Source organism: Solanum lycopersicum, chromosome 7 (assembly GCF_036512215.1).
Source record: "Solanum lycopersicum chromosome 7, SLM_r2.1".
In the NCBI taxonomy this organism is placed as follows: Eukaryota; Viridiplantae; Streptophyta; class Magnoliopsida; order Solanales; family Solanaceae; genus Solanum; species Solanum lycopersicum.
Genome location: NC_090806.1, coordinates 48,578,311 through 48,594,493, shown reverse-complemented (window position 1 = coordinate 48,594,493; position 16,183 = coordinate 48,578,311). Strand labels below are relative to the sequence as shown.

At 33.2% G+C, this 16,183-nt stretch overlaps 1 long non-coding RNA gene across 1 annotated transcript; it reads left to right on the top strand.

Annotated features, from left to right (window-relative positions):
* Positions 1-5,866: 5,866 nt before the first annotated feature.
* LOC138349430 (uncharacterized) lies at positions 5,867-10,566 on the top strand. Its single transcript, XR_011221917.1, has 2 exons — positions 5,867-6,061; positions 10,291-10,566. It is a non-coding gene; the product is annotated as an uncharacterized lncRNA (long non-coding RNA).
* The last annotated feature ends 5,617 nt before the right edge of the window (positions 10,567-16,183 follow it).

The window sequence follows — 16,183 nt, the reverse complement described above, 5'->3', positions numbered from 1 at the left end:
TATATTTTGTGTATTTTTTGGTATTCTATGTATACCTCGTTCTGTAAAGCATATTTTTCAGTGCATAATAATTCTTTGGAAAGACAATTCACATACTTATAGCTTTTATGTTTATGTTAAAATCCAACATTGTGGGATACACCATATGTCAAATTCTGTGAAGATTCAGGAATTAGAAATCCTATATGTTAAACTCTTAGTGTTTCAATAATATAATTTTGCAAGCTTAGGAGATGAATCTACATCTTTTATGAATAATATAAATCCATTTTTTCATTTTCTGTTTCAAATCTATGTTGCGACATGAAGTTCTTTTGTTTGGGAGAATTACTATTTTGGGAGCTTAGTTGTATTTGTACAGGCTAGGCTTACTTGTGGTGATAATCCTTTAATATATCAAAATTTTGAGCATCTAGGAATTAAGGAAGTTAATGGTATTTTAAAGGTTGTATATACTCGTGAACAATTTGAGGACCTTCATATGTTGGTTGCTCTACAGTTTGAACTCTTGAAGTGGTGTTGGAGTGTTTCTTTTCTCTATAACTGAGCTTTATGTGTAAACTTGTACTTGTACTATTTTTACCTGCTAGTATATAATAAATATTATCTTTCTACCTTGGTTAAGTTTTGTCACCTTGCATTTTCATTTTGTTTTCATTTAATACGTTAAAGACTCTTGTGTAACTCGTCACTTGTACAGATTGTTTAAACACTTGGCACTTTCGTTGGGACCTTGTATTTCTTATGGCTGTGACTTTTTCACTATTTGTATGAGTCTTTATTCATATCATTTTTCCATTTTGATTCTTGATTTTTAGTTCGTCTTAAGCATTGGTGTTTTCAATTTTAAGTACGAACTAGAACATAATTTTTAAATATGGTTCTTGGTTCTCTTGATTATTGTTCTTTGAACCTTCTTGATACAGGGTGTCAATTTTTCTTGATACCTTCTCGTGCTTGGTGTGACGACATGATATATGTTACTGAACCACTTGAAAAATGAAACTATAAGTGTCATTAACATTTGGAGGTTTAAATATCAAACTCAATAATCTTTGTATATTGTTTACTTTATTTACTTATTCTATTTCAATAATGCTGCCCTTGACATAAGACTAATAACTTGGTGAATCTGAGGGCTCCGAATATATAGTTTTACACCACTAAGCTATATGATCAGCGATCGTTGTTTCTATCGTAGGGAAATTTTGAAAGGGCGCTTAAAGTTTGCCATTGAAGATGGAGATTTTAAAGCCTTAAGGAATATCAAACTTTCATATAGGCATATATATTTTATATGAATCTTGTGACTTGTACATGATCTATGTGATGTATATTAACATGAGATCGGAAGGCTAAGTTGGTCATTCACAATGAGTTGTAATAAGTATGGCTATACGTTTTTATCTTTTTTTTTGTGTGTGTAAACCCTATTCTTATAATATAATAATTTACTATATGTTTTGAAATGCATGTAGAGTGCATATGCATCTTTCACATGTCCTTAATGCAATGTGCTCTTCCCTTTTGAAGGAATTAAGTTATGGCCTCTTCTTTTGACAAACCTATGGAAGCTGCTCATCAAGGTTCGGGTACCTCTGTTTCCTAACCTCATGCAGTTGAAGGGGTTGAGAACATATGTCCAATGAGTATGTTTCCCACACTTGTGGGTCTGAAGTGGGTAACCACAATCGTGTAAGAGGTGATTTACATCCTTACATGAGTCACGGTACATAATCCATGACTCCTCCTTATAAACAAATGGTTGAATTCTTCATTCACATGGTTCAATAGATGCAGGATCCCAATAGGATTAACATTGAGAAAATGACGAAAAATGGATGAGTGGAGTTTAAAGTCATCATTTTTCCTATTGATGGTAAACAATGGTTTGATCATAAAAGAAGGTGCTTGAGCAATAGGAGTTTTTAGTGGTTGCAAATTTTAAATATTCTATTTCAGTATTACAAAAGCGATGCTTATGATTGGTGCGTAAGTATTTCCAATGCCTAGGAAAACGTCCTGTTCTTACTTGGAAATTTTATGAGTTATATACCACCTTCTTATTTTAATGCAAAGAAAAAGGATTTTTTGAATCTAAGGAAACGAGGCATGTCTATTGCTGAATATGAACAAAAGTTTCTAAGGCTTTCATGTTATGCTGGAGGTATTATTAAAGCGGAAAAAAATAAGTGCATGAAATTTAAAAATCATTTATATGATTGCTTTAGGAAGAATGTGGCAACTATGCAACATAAGAACTTCTATAAGTTATTGTCTTTTGCTTTTACTTGGAAACGACTTAATACAGAAAAAGCAAATAGAAATGAAAATAGATTACAAAAACCTAGATTAAATTTTGGAGGTCCTTGAAAAAAGGGAAGGTTTGATAACTTTAAGGCTACTAGTGATAAAATGGAAGCTCAATAAAAGCAAAACGTATCAGATGTTTCTATATCTAGCACTCTAAATCATGGTAAAGGTAATCCTTCAGTTCCCACTTGTCTGCTTTGTGGAAAGAATCATTTTAGTACTTGCAGGAGAGTATTTGGTGCATTTTTGAATTATGGAATATTTGATCATAAAGTGAAGGAATTTCCTAATTCTAATGATGCTCCTTCCTTAAGAACTAAAGGTTGGGCTCGTAAACCTTCTGTTATTCCTCCTCAAACAAATAAAGGTGCAAGACTTAACAATTATCAAGTAGTAGGTACAAGTGAATCTAATCAAGCTAGGGGACAAATGGCTACTACATGCGCTCATGCAATGAGAGAGAAGAACGATCCAGATGGACAAGACATGGTTTTCGGTAAATTTAACTTATTTGGGTTTTGTGTGTTTACATTGTTTGATATTGACACTATACATTTATATATTTTTTATCATATGTTCTTCTTCATAATGTGAAATCAAGGAGACTTAATCATGATGTTCTTGTTAAAAGTCCATCAGGCTATCAGGTTGTGTGTAATAGAATTTATCGTGATTGTCCTTTCGTGATTCAAAAACTATTCTTCGCTGGTTATTTGATTTAAATGACCTTCATGGATTTTGATGTTATTATCGGGATGGATTGGATTTGTAAGTATCATGAGTCATACATTGTAGGTCAAAACATGTGACTTTAATAGATCCTACATGTTCATATATAATTGTGCAACGTCATAGATCATTCACATCTTGTATTATTTTTGCGGCCTTGGCAAGAAACATGATACATCAAAGTTGTAGGCATGCCTTTATCAGATAGATGATACATTATTGAAGATTCCTTGTGTCAGGAAGATAGTTGATGTATGTGATTTTGCAGAAGTCTTCACAGAAAACCATCCTGGATTTCTCTTTGAAAGAGAGGTTGAATTTCCAACCGAACATAAACCTGGATCTACCCCTATTTCCAAACTCCTTGTAGAATAGCTCGAACAAAATTAAGAGGATTGAAATCTCAAGTGCAAGAACTTCTTGAGAAAGGTTTTATTTGACCTAGTCTTTGTATTGACTTTAGCTAATTGAACCTAATAAATATAAAGAATAGATATCCACTACCTAGTATTGATGATTTATTTGACCAACCGAATAGTGCGAAATTATTCTCAAAAATTAATTTAACTTTTGGATATCACCATTTGCGTGTTAGAGAGAATGATATTCCTCAAACTTCTTTTGAACTCGGTATGTTCATTATTAATTTTTTTTTATGCCATTCTGATTGACAAATCCTCTCCTGGTATTCAATGATCTAATTGATTGAGTTTTCAAGTCTTATGTTCATCTGTTTGTGGTTGTTTTTACAGATGATATCTTAATATTTTTCAGATGTAGTGAAGACCATGATAAACATCTTCGCACTGTTAAGTAGATTTTGAAGGATAAAAGAACATTATGCTAAACTTTGTAAGTGTGAATTTTTTCTTGATGAAGTGTCCTTTATCGGTCATGTTGTAGACAAGTCAAGGCGTAAAGGTGGATCCTAGTAATATACAAGTAGTTATTTAATGGGGAAATCCCAAAATTCTGACTACGGTAAGAAGTTTCTTGGGCTTAGCAGGATACTATAGATGATTTGTGAAAGGCTTCTCCATTATTGCGTCCCTTTTGGCTATACTCTAACAGAAAAGAAAAAAAGTTTATTTGGGATAAAAAAATATCAAAGGAGCTTTGAAACTCTAAAATCCTTGCTGACCCAATCCCATAAACTTACTCTAAAAGTTGAAGGGAAAGTATATGTTGTGTACAATGATGCTTCTCACAATTGTCTAGGATGCGTTTCAACGCAAGAGGGGAAGGTGAATTTTTATGGGTCTTAGAAGTTAAAACAACATGATTTGAATTATTCTGATCATGATATTGAACTTGCTGGTATAGTGTTTTTTTTAAAAATATGGCGGGATTATTTGTATGGAGAGAAATTTCATATTTTACTTATCACAAAAGCTTAAAGTACTTGGTTACTCAAAAGGAGTTAAACCTATGAAAGCATAATGGCTTGAAATCATCAAGGATTATGACTGAAAGATTGATTATCATTTAGTTAAAGCTAATGTAGTTGTCGATACTCTAAGTCGAAAATCCTTCGCAAGCATTTCTTTGAGTCCTTTAACATTTCTCCTTGAGTTAATATCCATGAATGATTGTTTTACAACTAATTCAATTAGTTTAGTTATTACTAATTTTCAAGTAAAGACAATATTACTTTAATGGGTGAAGGAAGCACAAAAGTTATATGAAAACTCGTAAAATTGATTAGAGAAGTCCAAAATAGGGAAAAACTTTACTTTTATTAACAAAGGATGGTGTCTTACTTTATCAAAACAGATTATGTGTCCCTAATGATTATAAATTAAGCAGAGAAATATTTAAAGAAGCACATACTTCTTTGGTGGAATGGTAAGAAGAAAAACATTGCGGCTTTCATTTAAAAAATTTTGGTTTGGCAACAAGTAAAGGCAGAACATCAAGTCCCAGTTTTTTTAATACAGCCCCTGTCAATGCCGAAATGAAAATGGGAGAGAATAAATATGGACTTCGTTTTTGGACTTCCTCACACTGAAAGAAATCATGATGGAATATGTGTGAACGTTGATAGGCTAACAAAGAGTTCTCACTTCTTAGCAATTCGAATATATTACTCACTTGACGGTTTAGTCGAGTTGTACATTAATGAGACCTTAAGACTACATGAGATCCGTGTGTCTATTGTGTCTAAATCAGACCTAACGTTTACATATGAATTTTGGGGTAGCTTTCAGGAAACTTTAGATACTAAGTTGAAATTTAGCTTTTTGTTCCATTCTGAAAAAAATTGCTAGTTAGAAATAGTAATACAAATTTTGGAAGATATGCTCCGAGCTTGCATTATGGAGTTTCAGGGTTGTTAGGACAAACACTTGGATTTTATAGAATTTTCTTAGAATAATAGCTACTGACAAGTAATGAAATACCCCCCTATGAAGCCTTATATGGAAAAAAAATCGGACCCCTCTTTGTTAATATGAAATTAGTGAAAGAAAACTTATTGGTTCAGAAATTGTGCATCAAACTAAGGATAAGGTAAAAATTATCAAGGATCGTTGGAATTTTTTTCGGATAAACAAAATTGTATGGTGATCTAAAACGTCATGAGATTTAATATCAAGTTGTACATAAAGTATTCTCAAAAGTATCTGCATGGAAAAGATTCTGAGATTTGACCATAATGGAATACTTAGACCCCTATTTGTAGGATCTTATGAGATACTTGAAAGAGTCTGACCAGTTGCATATAAATTGGCTTTACCACCGGAAATGAATAAGATCCACATTATTTTATATTTTTTATACTTAAAAGATACCGTTTTAATCCATCAAATATTCTTCAATTGAATCTATTGAGATTAATCCTGCCTTGACATATAATGAGAAACCTATCCTAATTAAAGCTCGGGATATAAATCATCTTAGCAACAAGAGAATCCCCTTAGCAAAGGTACATTGGAGGAATCATTCTTGAAAAGAAGTTGCCTGGGATAGAGAAGAAGACACAACGACTCAATATCCACACTTATTTTGGGAGTAGACTAAGGTAAATATCAAGATGAAATTTCTTTAAGGGGGACAGAGTTTTAACACCCCTAAAATACTAGACCAAGATTCCTTTTTCCATACATCATTGCATAATTATTATAATATGTTTTATTCTTATTTTGGGGAATTGAAATGTTGCGATACTTGCAACCTTACTTTACATTAGTGTTATCGTAATTTAAGGTATTGGACCGCAGTGTTTGTGTAATTTACTAATTAAATTTACATAGAAATTTAAATTTTTCGGTATAAGGTATATAGATATAGGTATATATTTATGGTGTATGGGCAGACAACTATTTGTTTGGGCAGCCCATTTTGGTGACATCTGTCAAGGTGAGAAGTCTCACTTTTGTAGATATATAACTTCACCTCCTCTTGTAATTTTCGTTTCATTTGATGTATATGAAATTTAGAAAATTACCTAAAAAAGAATTCTTTAAAATAAAGTGAAAAACTAGATCCTTTTGGCTTGAATCCGACACACCCACACACTCCCTCTTGGTAAGTGATGAAATCTATTTCTATATTGTGTAGTGCTTGGTATTTCATGAAAAGATAATGCACATACCAAGAAATCCTATGTATATGTTAAACTCTAATTTTGTGTTTAGACTTCTAAACATGGGACGCAACAGATGAAAAATTCTGTCAGGATTCTAGAATTATAAATCCTCTATGTTAAACTGTTAGTGTTTTTAATATATCTTTTTGTACGAAACGTATTTTTGGTGATTCCTGATTATCGCAAGCTAATGAGATTTTCTACATCTTTTATGAAGGATATAAAGTTAATTATTATCATTTCCTATTTCAAATATATGTTCCAACATGAAGTGTTTTAGTTGGACAAAATTATTGTTTTGGGAGCTTAGTCCTATTTGTACAGGCTAGGCATACTTGTCAGGATAATACTATTTTAAATAAAAAAATTGAACTGCTAGGAATTAAGGAAAATACATATTTTTTAAAGGTTCTATATACTCGTGAATAAATTGAGGACCTTCATACGTTGGCTAGTCTGCAGTTTGAACTCTTGAAGTAGTGTTGGAGAGTTGCTTGTCTAAAGTACTGTAGTTTGTGTATAAACTTGTACTTGTACTATTTTTACCTTTTGGTATATCTAAAATATATCTTTGTACCTTGGTTACCTCTTGTAACTTTGCATTGTCTTGTTATTGTCATTTAAGACGTTAAAGACTATTGTGTACCACGCCCACTTGTACACATTGTTTGATCACATGGCTGTGACTTTTTAACTATTGGCATTCCTCTTGATTCAGATCATGTGTCATCTTGACTATGGATTTTTAGTTTGTCTTAAGTATGGTAATTGTCCATTATAAGTATGTAACACTCTGAAAGTCTAAGACGTATTATGTAGCCTAATATGAGTGTCTAAGGGTTATGTCACTGTTTTAAGGACAAAAAATAGTTTATATAAGTCATTTACGAAGTTTTATAATCAAAACTTCAGCGAACATCCATGAAATCTGGAAACTAGTTCAGAGAGGTTCTAGTGTGCCTTGGCCTATTTGACTAAGTTTGAAGAGTCAAAAAATAATGAAATTTTGTGGTAACGTCTCTAACATGTATTAGAGTTAGTTTATTGTGTAAAATACCCGGTACGACTCTCCAAGGACAAACAGAAACTCCTTGAGAAGGACCCTCACAATTTGGCAAAAGCTGTCAAAAGAGAGTGTCCAATGAAGGTTGTAGGTAATGGCTCGTTGTACAATCAATGAGGCATAGATGGACACCGTGGATGGTAACTTAGAAAAACTCATGGTAATCATATTTTGGACATCCTCTGTCAAAAAAGACGGACCAACAGGGCATTTGGTCATTTTTCCATCGTTTCATAAACCGGGCATCAATCCTTCTTTCGTCTGTGAGAACACTATTTCGATGCAAGTCTTCATGTTTGCATAATAAATTAATTAGGTTGTTAATTAATTAGTTAGGGTAATATGGAGGTCTAATTAATTTGTTTTATGACCTATATATAGACTATAACCTAATTAAACTAACCTAAGCCCTCATAATTCACAAAACCAAATTACTCTTCCTTCTCTCCTTATTCTCGCCCACATAGAAGAACATCATCAAAGTCAAGTTCATAGGGTTCTTAGGATTCTGAAGGTCAGGTTTATCCACCAAAATTCATCAATCAATAATTTATGGGAATGATTTCACCTTTTGTATCTGTTTCCCAAAGGGTTCCTTCAAATTAAATTCAAAAATATGAACTCAAGTGGGTTTTCTTTCAATAAAAAATTGATCTAGTGAATTTCTTTGTTTACGATTCATTTTGGTTATGATGAGTATACTAACATGTAAAAGGGCTCATTTAGACTAGATCTTGATGTATTGGTCTCAATTGTTGAATATTATGTATTCCCCTTGACCCTAGGTTGTGATCTTGAATTGAATTGCATAGTATTGACTCAATATGCTTGGTTTTTTTGTGAATTACTACTCTTTGTAGTTATAATGATAATTATTAGTAGATTGTGATATGTTTTAATCCAAATATGCTAGTTCTTAAGTAATTTACCTAAGTTCTGAAGTAGATTATGAACTTGATCTCAGTCTTAAATTCTAGGCTATGAACATTTGATGAATGTTATATAGTGATTCAATTGTTGTTGTTATTATGTTTATTACGATGGTGTGATTATATAACACTCATTATTGGGTTGAATTGATAATGTTTTATGGTAAGACCTTAATGATGGTATTGTGAAGAAGATTTGGAGTAAGTCTTATCATCTCAACTCTTTACATAAATTTTGGTTACTTGTGATTAAGATATGACGTTGTATTGATGTATACCTTATATTAGGATTGATTGGGTTGGTATGAGATTGAATTAAAATGTTTTGAAAATGGTGTGTGAGTTGTTGACTTAGATGGAAATGTAATAAGGATGGTGAAACTTATTAATGTGCCTTATAACTGTATGATTATGTAAATGTGCTAACCTCATATCTATGAATTATAAAGAAAGGAAAATACTTATGCAATTATTAATGAGATATGATGATGATGATTATATAAGGGATAGACCATATGACCTAAACTAAGTTTCTAAAATAACGGATAACTTAAAGATATTTCAAAATGGACATCGGCTTTGTGCCGAGAGAACTTGGCAATGGGTGGTGTTGACTTCCCATAGAGGAAAATTCACCCTATAGTTCAACATGAGGTGTTAACTCCCTTATGAAGGGTACTAATCTATGGATCCTCATTAGAAAAGGCTCAAGTGCCAAGTGGCAAATAGATAGTTCATACTTATCTCCTAGTTACTTAACTATGTAGCCCCCACATAAAGACATGCTAGTTGATCCACCTAGAAAGCAACGTTTATGTTTAGTCCTACTTTGGCCAGTAGACAAGCTTCAATCGCGGTAAGGTTTTCCAACACTGGATTCCACATTTATATCTTGTGGTCTATGTCGGTTAAGGTAACTGTTCACTAAACTTAAAGAAGGTAATGAAGTACAAACCAACAAGGGTGACTTAAGAGGTTTGCCTTAGCTTAAATAAGGGTATGTGACTCTACCTATTCCTTGCACTAGTTTGCCTTGAGGGAAGCCTTAGAAGGTTTTTTTTATGTAAGTATATTCTTATAAATGTAAATGATATGTACATGAAGATCTTACATGTTGAAGGAACCACATAATGTTGAATTCACTTATGAATATATCTTTGGTCTCTATTGCTAAACTTTTATTTTATGTACTCTTAATGATATGATATGTGAAGTTGAACATTGGTTATGGTTCTTGTTGGGTTTACTTTATTGAAGAAGGTAATGGGGATTTTATTAGTCATTGCACTAGTTCACTTAATGAGGGTTCATGAGTAATTGCATTGCTTTGACTATGTGGTAATGAACTATCATTCATACTTGTTGAGGTAAGAACTTGCCGATAAAGTTGTCTTGATTATAGGTTCAAGTATGTTGGTATGCATAATCCACTTGGTTAGAATTAGTATGATTGGTATTGTGGTAAATATGGTCTTGACTTAATGATTATGCATTAATAATTTGTATTTATTCTTGAGTGTGCATAACTCTTTTATAAAGTACACATTTAGCATGCTTTGATGAAATTTCCCTTTTTAGAATGATTTCTATGATGTGTATGCATATGGTGTCATACTTAATACAAGTTATGTACTAACCCTATTTTCTCCTCTTTTTTTCCAACTTTAAAGGTTGTAGTTGTTGAAGGAATTTTGAGATGATTTTGAAGGAAGACATCGAATTCTCACTCATACAAGTTGGATAGGTCCTCACTTTCTTATGTCAATGCCACTATCAAGCTATTGATTTTATTCTAGTAATAAGACTTCTAGTTCTTTCCTTTTCATTTGAGTACTAAAGATTGTATAGAATATATGTGTCTTTATTACAATATTGTATGGGCTACACCCACATGATATACTCTTGTTTTAGATAGTTATGAAATGATACATCCCGTTTTAAGATGATTTTATATCTTATATATGTATGTGTATATGTATGTATGTATGTATGTATGTATATATATGTGTGTGTGTGTGTGTGTGTGTTTGTGTGTGTGTGTGCGCGCGCAGTAAAAGTAAAAGACTATGTAATCTTCTTATACGAAGGGTCTATGTTTACTAGATATAACTATGTTATGAGTATGTGACAGGTCTATGTAAACATCATTATAGATAGAGGAAAAGGTTTATATTTTCCAGGTTTTAAACCTATGATTGTATTAATGTAATCTAAAAGTCTAGTCTTAGTTCTTGATAAGGACGAAGGTGCCGGTTATGTATAAGCAGTGTTCTAAGTATGTGATAAAGTGCAAACTAGAAATCAATTTAAATATGGTTCTTGGTTCTCTTTATTATTGCACTTTGACCCTTCTTGATATAGAGCGTCAACCCTTCTTGATAATTGCTCGTGTTTTCTATAAGTTAAATATCCAATTTGATACTCTTTTTATATTGCTTACTTGATTTACTGATTTTGTTTCAATGATGCTTCCCTTGTCTGATGGCTATGGATCTATAGTTTTTAACTACTAAGCTATATTCTTAGCAACATTTGTTTCTATCGTATGGAATATTTGAGAGGACGCATGAAGTTGACCATTGAGATGGAGATTTTCAATGCATTAAGGAAGATCACACATTCATATAGGCATATACATTTTGTATAAAGCTAGGGACTTTTACATGATCTATGTGTTATATATATTTAAATGAGATTTGGAAGGTCGATTTTGTCATGTCCCCATGGGTTGTAATTAGCATGGTTATACATTTTTATCTTTTTGGGGTTTGTATACATAAGTCTAGTAATATACTAATTTACTATATATTTTGAAAGTTTGTGTGAAGCATGAACCATATCATTTTTTTATACGAATGTTGGTAATATTATTGTTATTTCCTTCATAAGTGTGAGGATAATCTATGCTTGTAAGGCTTTGAAATTTTGGGAGGGTTTCTCGTCACAGGTTAACATTTCGTGTCATATCAATTTGCACCTTACACAAATTTAAAACGGGAAAGATGTACATCCTAAATTAAATTATTCGTTATGAACCTATGTAATCAAGTAGATTAAAATTAGTATGCCTTTCGGTAATATCTTTTAAATGTCACTAATATAAAATTAGGTTTCTTGTAAAGTTCTAATATCTATCGGAAGCGGAAGCTACACATGCTCTTTCGTTCTTTAGAGTTTGATCTCGATAAAAAAAATTTCTAATTTGTGCTTGCACGTGTTTCAGATATCATTTTGCTAAAGAGCAATCAAAAGTCATCCAACTAGGAGGCATGTTGGGGAACAAGAGTTCCAAATGCACCTGAACTATAACCACAACGAGAAGTTACAAATGCTTAGTTTAGAGAGTAAATTAGGATACTATGTAAATCCTGGAAAAAATAGTTTGGTTAGCAAAAATTAGATTGACAAGAAGAGTCTTGCATATTAAGGATTCGTGAGTACTTAAGGATAAATCCCCTATGATCACTATTTAGAGCACTATTGAGAAACCATAAAATTTGCGGAGGAATTGAAAAAGGTATTAGATGTGATTCATAGTTTTTAAATTTAATGAGTTGAGCTAATTGAATATAGGTTGAAGAATGTTGTTAGGACTTATTTTGACCAATTGAAGGAGGGTAGAGCAGAAAATGTGTCTTCTGAGAGTTTGGCATGTTTCGAGAAGGCTTTATTATGATGTTTCTTTTCCCATGAACTTAAAGTGGCCAAGGTAGGTAATTTTCTCAAACATAAGCACGATTCACTCTATGTTCATGAATATGAGTTGAAGTTCACCAAACAAGCACATTATGCTTTGTACATGAGTAAGGACATAAAGAGTAGAATAAGCTTGTTTGTTGCTGGGTTGGGCCATCTATCAATCAGATTGTCCGGCATCAATGCCTATTAAAGACATGGACATTTTGAGGTTGATGGTCCATGTTAAGAAGGTAAAGGAAGAGAAGTGGAGAAATAGAAAAGACTTCTTTCAAAAAAATGGCTAAGAGAAGGAATGAGTCTGGGTAGCGAAAGACTAACTCAAAGTGGTCCTCTTTAAAACTAAAATAGAAGAGACCTGATCAATCATCTGCCAGTGCACCTGCACCTAAGAACAAGGGTCACAAGGGTGGGTACTATTGTTGGATTTCATAATCTAAACTTCCTACTTACAGGATAGTGTGGGGCAAATGGGAAGTAAGCTTCCTACATGCAGACAGTGCGGTAGGATCCACTCAGGTATTTGTCCTGAGGGCTCCACTAGTTGTTTAAAGTGTGGTAAGGTTTGGAATTTTATCTGAGACTGTCAAAATAATAATCAAGGAAATGGTAATGGGGGTAAAGAGCATAGTCTTCTTCTGTTGTTCCACTAGATAAAAATGCACCTAGATGAGCTACATCTATTACTAGCGGAAAAGAAAAATTCCACTACATGATAACTAGTCGCCAAAATCAACAAGATTTGCCAGATATTATTACTGGTTTTATTGAGTTTGACTTTGTTTTTATGTATTTCTAGATCCAACAAAGAGTTTATCTTTTGTAATTTAACACCCTGTAGCCAAAAATAGACCAAAAATCAGTATTTTTTAAAAAAATCTTTAGGTGTAACTTACGTGACCATCGACTGACCGTTGCTTGAGGCGCAGCTCGTCTTGCACAATCTATGATAGGATTAGAAACTCCCAAAATTTCAGCACAAAAAAATTGGGTAAGTGTTTGTCGGCGGACGGACGTACGTTCAGTAGGTCAAACTACGGTTCGTAGTACATGAACATCGATCAATACCCCCTTAACCCACTCTCTGACAAGAGTCACGGATTACCAGCATGGTAGGTACATGGACCGACCGTCAATAGGTCTAACCCTAGGTTGGAGCTAGCAGACAGTTAAGGGGGAAATGAAGTTGGTTCACTTCAAAGGGTCATAAATCTTACCACAAACTGAATTAGGTATCCCACTACCTACCTACTAATAGATAATTTAATTATCTCTCTATACCCACCGATGTTGGTAAAAGTAGACCTACGAGTAAAGAGTTATGCAAGTTTTAGCAGAAGGTCCGTCGAACACGCCCAACCTATGAACAAACGATAGGGCATGGATCAAATGAGGACCGTCTGTCCTGGCCATCGTTTGGTCCGACAGCAACTTACCCAGGGGTCTTTTTTTCTTTACCACTCCTTTTAAACCCTATGTTACGTTGCTTTGACCCTTAATAATCAGAATTTAGTCAATTTAAGCCTAGAAACATAAGTAAAACATATCAAAGTAAAATCATTAAATCAAAATTATAAAATTAGAAGAAAGAGAGTGAAAAAAGCTCAAGAACCCTAATTCTAGAACGAAGCTACTTCCCAGAAGTCCTAGCCTCGAAACCTAAGTATTTTCCATGGATTTCATCACCATGTATGTAGGATTTCACTAGTTGATTTCTTTCACTCACTGGGTCCCTAGTTTTCATTTAGTTCTTGATTTTGTTATCATGATTAGGTATAGGGTTTCTAGAACATACATAGAATTTCATGAAATTATTAAATATATTTTCCAAATCATATTATCATATTATTACTTATAATATCATAATAATTTTAGAACCCTAACTTTGTATTTCTTTAGTTCTTAAATTACGCATGTTAGGACAGATACTTCAGTTATGCAGTTATACATGCCTATGTGTTTAATGCATCATTATCAGATTAAATGTTGCATTCTCAGTTTGCATGATCAGTTTCTATCAAGTATTTACAGAAACTCAGACATAATCAGTTAATTAACATAATTCATTGGGAGTATCATAATACCAAGTTGGACTAGGTTTTAGCGTACTAAATAGTCGCAAAATTACTAGCCAATTAGGTTGTAAGTACCCTCTGTGGGCAATCATAATGATCACGCCAGCATCCCTTTATACCTCTGGCAGGGTATATTGGGTTCTCTCTATAAGGTGTATACATCGGATTCCACATTTAGCTAATGTGGTTTTATTATCGGTTATTACTAGCTCCCACAGTTCAGTAAGACTTTCTGGATTGACCATTCACCAGTATATTCAGTATTCAGTTTCAGCATGTCTTAACTTGGTAATTGCATACAGTTAGATCATAAATTTTGTATATTATGTTTATATCATTATACTTTCTTTTGTGCTTGTTTAGATATGTTTTATTTTAACTTTACTGTATATGTGCGCTACATCTGTTCGTGATATTGGTTCAGGTATACAGTATCAAAATCACGTATCGACTAATTTCCCAATCTCCGGTTAACACGATTCAGTGGTGAGTCTTCATTCTCCGAGGACAAGAGTCATGAGTTCATTTCACTGTTTTAGTCATTTTGTTTCAGTTTTGCTAGATTTTGCTAGGGGTTGTCTCAATATTTCTAATAACTCAGAGGCTTATTTTACGAATAGTTAGTTTAATCTTAGTGTTTAGTTAATAACTTCATTGTATTAAACTCATCATTATTTATATTATATCAGTTCTAGCATAGTGTATTCCCTATCTTTTTAGTTTAAACTATAATTAAGCTTCTGCATCAGTTTATTATCTTTAGTATGCTCATGATCATGCCACCATTATTAGCTTGGTATCAGTTGTGGTCCTATGTTCCTTGTCCGCGTCTCGGGTGTATTTCGGGGCATGACAAAACTTTGTATCAGAGCACAAGGAATGTCCTAGGATCTCTTAAAAGTTACACTAAGTAGAGTTCTTTTCATGGGTGTGAAGTGTAACACACCTAATGAGAAGGAGGCTATAAAGTGTTTTAAGGAATCTTCACTTTAATGTTACTCTTATCGTCTTAAAGTATGATCTAATTCCATTCTAACCCGATGTTTTACGTTTAAGATCATGCCTTGTCGAAGAGCTTAGGCAAGGAATACTAATGCACGCAATGCCAATGCAGTTCCTCTAGTACTAGATTAGGATGTTTTAATGAAGAGTTTCAAAAGGCCAATTCTTCTTTTGTCTCAAAGTATGACAAACAAGAACAATCAGCAGGTTTGAGTCCCTACTAATAGAAATGATTCATTAGCGGGAAGAAGAGTTTGTAATTTTGTTATGATTGATCCACCTACGTTTTTATGGTCACAAGTTGGTAACGGCCCATTAAGTTCATTGATAAGGTCATGAAAATATTTGGTGCGATGTAAGTAACTGGTAGTGATAGGTAAAATTGGAATCCTCCAATCTTAAGGTGTGACTCACATATTGTTGAATTCACTAAGTGGAAAGACAAAAGGTATGACTTAGTAATTTATAATTCAGTATAGCAGTCCAATTCTATGTGAGGCTAGAAACTCACTCAAAACCTATATCAGTCTCTACTCCAGTCGGTGACCCAGTTATAGCTAGACAGGTATACAAAAATTGTCCTTTCATAGTCTCTCAAAGAGTCACCTCAGAAGATCTAGTAGTGTTAGAAAGTTTAGACTTCGATGTCATTATAGGCATGATATCTAAGGGTTATCTTAATCATCTAGTATGGGTTAAGGATTCTAGACATGTAACCCCAGCTCTTGAGTCAGTTCCAATAGTTTGTGAGTTTCTAGAAGATCCTCCAGGAGTCCCTCTTGAAAGGGAA